Source organism: Nanorana parkeri, unplaced genomic scaffold, assembly GCF_000935625.1.
Source record: "Nanorana parkeri isolate BGI_ZX_2015 unplaced genomic scaffold, ASM93562v1 scaffold206, whole genome shotgun sequence".
NCBI lineage: Eukaryota > Metazoa > Chordata > Amphibia > Anura > Dicroglossidae > Nanorana > Nanorana parkeri.
In genome coordinates this window covers 751899-755897 of record NW_017306474.1, presented here as the reverse complement: position 1 = coordinate 755897, position 3999 = coordinate 751899, and positions in this window count along the sequence as shown.

Here is a 3999-nt window from a genome sequence, read left to right as displayed (position 1 = left end):
GTTCTGCTTGAATCACTGGATTAGGCTTAAGTCATCATATTTCAGGCTTCTTTCAAAATGCTGACGATGTGTATTATGGACTGTTGCATCTGATTTCCATATATTGACATATGTTTGCTGTTATTTTTTGTGACTGGTTTAGAAAATACAAGGCTTATATTAACACTGTTATTATTGGAAAGAACATGTAGCTTTTACACTTCCTTTACATTTTTATAATTAGGAACACTGATATACTAAAATAAATAAAGGAGTAAACTGATAATCAAAGCCACTGTTTTCATTTTAGCCTGATTCGTTGTGCCAAAATAGTATTAAGTGAATATCATTCAAGGTTAGCTGAATGTATAAGGAAATATTTAAGGAGATCATACTGCTTGTGCTTTAAATATTCACTTTACATATAAGCAGTTTAAAGTACATGTTCATTTAAAAGATTTTCCCCCAAACCTCCCGCCTACCACCACCAGTCACAGGCCCATGCTTTACTAATCTGAGGGCTGCAGCCTCCTGCTCTGTCTGCAGCCCGGTTAGAAGAAACTAGTGCTAGCTACCCGTGCCTTTACAGTAACATTCCATAGATTCAAATAGCATGTACCTGTATAGCAGGGACCATGTCTCATTCAAATCTATAGAACATTAGTGTGCAGGTGTGGTCGGATTCATATTAGATTTTAATAGCTGGGCTGCAGGCACAGCAGGAGACTACAGCCATCCAACAAGATAAGTTCGGATCTGGGAGGTGGAAAAGCTCTATGTATTGAGGGGACTAGAAAAAGGGGCTGGGGAAATTTACTTTACACATAGATTTGAATAAGCAAATAATCTATTTAACTCACCCAAACATAGTGATGGGGAAATATAGCTAATTTGCACTACTAGCACTTCAGAGTTGAGGTTATGATTTGCTCGGCCGTATGCATATTAGTTATTTATGCAGTGATCTGGTAAAGGGTTGGAAAAGCAACAGTAACAAAAATTAACCACAGCCACTGGTAAATAGCTTGTAATTTTGCAAATGTGTTATAGATTTGATGTTTTACTTAAAGTTTTCCTTTAACTTTAATATAACCTTTCTTTAATTTTTTTAACAGTTTCCTTTTATTGCTTTGGACTTTAGCATGGTCATCGTGATAATTGACCAATGTGTGTCCTATCTTTGACTTCCCTATTTATAGTTGTCTACTTGGGTATTATTTGGAATAGAAGAGGTAATTTAAAGGCCACAACACCATGTGTGTGCAGATCTCCGTTTCTATAGTCTAATACAAAATCTAGGCATATAGCATTAGCTTGAACCACCTCAATCTGTCAGATTTTGCCATGACCAAGGTACTCTTATTGCAGGCTCAGGTAACAAGTAGCCTAACCTGCATGTTTATGGACAGCTATAGTTTTGAACAGCTACTAGAACTTCTGCTTACAAATTGATGGTGAGAAAGTTATAGGAAAAATCTAGCTTAGGTACTAAAGGTAATAATCACAATCAGAATGGTTAACCATCTAGGCTAAACGCACTATTGTTATAGACAAAAGACCTACAAAAAGACAACAAGTGACATTGCTGTGAAATTAGTCTATTGTCCCAGTCTTTAAAGTGGGCATAAAAGTGTGCTATCCACCTTTTTGTTTTTAATCTGTTCTAAAGGTAAACCAGGTGTTAAATATAAGACCATTTTTTTCAGAGTTACTGTTCGGAAACTGGGTGTGGGAACTTAAAAACAATAGAATATTTAGCAGATATTAGGCCCTTTTTGAGGGAAAATTCAGTAGGATATAATAAGGCTGGATATGGTTAGAACTTCTGATTATCAGGTTTACATGTTTGAGTAGAATTGAAAAGGACTAGACCCTTTAAGGCTTTACTTCAGTCTGAGGGAAATTCACAAAACAATTAAATAGAAAATATGCTGGGGTAACAACTCTTTACAGAAAAAGAAAATCCCTAATGTTAGCACCTAGACAAAAACTTAGCTAAAGAAATAGACCCTTTAAGACTGAACAAAGCAATATATTCATCTTTTCACTTAATGAAGGATAGTCAAAGTATATCCAAACACAATCTAAATAAATCTTATATTAAAAAATCACTGATGATCCTTGCTTAGTCACTTATGTGACCCCAGTTATGGAGTCTCTTAATGGTTCTGCATTGTCATCCTGTCATATGAGTCCCGATGCAGACTACCAACGGCTATGCTGACATACATTACACAGGCATGATCCACCAGTAATCTGGCTTAGAGCAATGATATGCAGTTGACACTGTGTTGAGTACGTATAGACAGGAAGTGGCTGAAAGAGGCTAGAGGAGATCATTAGCACTGACATGGAAAAAAGGTAAAAATAGTATTTATTTACAAAAAAGCATGGCAATTATTTTTGCAAACATTTGACTTTTAGATTCATTTCCTATGCTCCTTGGTTCTATCTAGTGGCCATTATGTGGTGCAAATCAAGTCATATGCTTGCAGAGTGAACGTGTGTGCAAACGTTTTATAAATACACTACTAAGTGTCATCCAGTTAGGGTTTACATCTACTTTGACTTAAAGGAGAACTACCGTGTAAGTGTTTTTCCCCATAGTTCTCCTAAGGGTCACGGGAGGACATAAAATAGCGTCTTCCTGTGACCCAAAGCTCAGTATATCGCGAGCTACAGCTTGCGGTATACTGAGACCGCCGCAGCTGTGGCGGATCCTGACATTACTGTTGAGATCCACCCAGCTGCGTGAGTGACAGCTGGCTCTGCCTATCTAGTAGCAGAGCCAGCTGTACCCGCCCCCTCCCCCGTCCGTTCCGCCAGTCAGCACTGGAGGATCAGAGCAGGGAGGGGGGAATCCCTGTGGGGAGCGGTGACTGACAGTCACATGTCTCTACAGGGACATGATAGAGAAGTGAGCGAGCGACGGTATGTGTTCACTCACTTCCAGATCTATTGAGCCGACGAGTGACAGTTTCATTGTCACAGGTCGGCTCGAACTATGAGGATGAGTGGAAAGCACTCACCTCATAGTTCTCCTTTAACCAGGTAACAGTGACTTTTAAGGTAGAAAGTTATATAGTCCGGTGCAGTAGTTGCTCCCATTAGAGTCCTTCTAGAATATTGCTCAGAGCATGGCATGTTTCCATTTCTTTCCTCCTTTCCCTCTTCCTGAAAGCCTCTAAATTTTGCCCTTTCAGTTTAATCTGATTGGAGCATTTGAATGTCTTTGTTTAGGCCATCTCAGCCTTGGAGGATTTATTTAAATAGCAAAGTAGTTAGAAACTCTAATAGGATTTGAACAAAGCAAGCCTCACCTAAAAGTTCCATTGAAACATAGAGAACCCTTTTTAACCCCCCACCAATAGAGTTTACTGACATTTCCTAGAGTTTGCTACAAAAAGCACTAAGCATGTAAATGTGGACAAAGCAATACAAAAACACATAACATCATTCTTTAGTTATTTTCTGTTCTTCGTGGTATCATTCATTTTCTACAGCTTAGGAAGCATCTGTTTCTAATTTATCTTTTAAATGCATTAATATTAAAAAGATGGACAGATAACTGGGATCAGCCATGGCCATATAATGAAAAAATAGATAAGAGACTTTTCAAATTGAAATAACTAAACTGCACAGTATTTTGTAATTTAGAGACAATTTACAAATTAATCACAACTCCTACTGTAAATTATGACACATCTGGCCATCAGACTAACACAGTGGACTGTGTCACCAGCTTTAAAAAATGTGGGTAAGAGCACAAAGAAAAAAACCAAGTATTTGAAATGTTTACTTGCATTATTGATTTTTTTATTCACTTGCAATATTCCTTAAAACTTGCAACAAAATCTAACTACTCCAGGAAAAGTCAGTTTCCTGGCACAGTCCCCTCCTCCTTTGAAAGTGCCTAATTTCTCTCTGTGCTGATCCAGCTCCTCCACCCCTCCCTTCACCTCACTATATGACCTATTATATTACTGCTAGGGGGGGGGGGGGGGGGGGGGGGGGGGAATG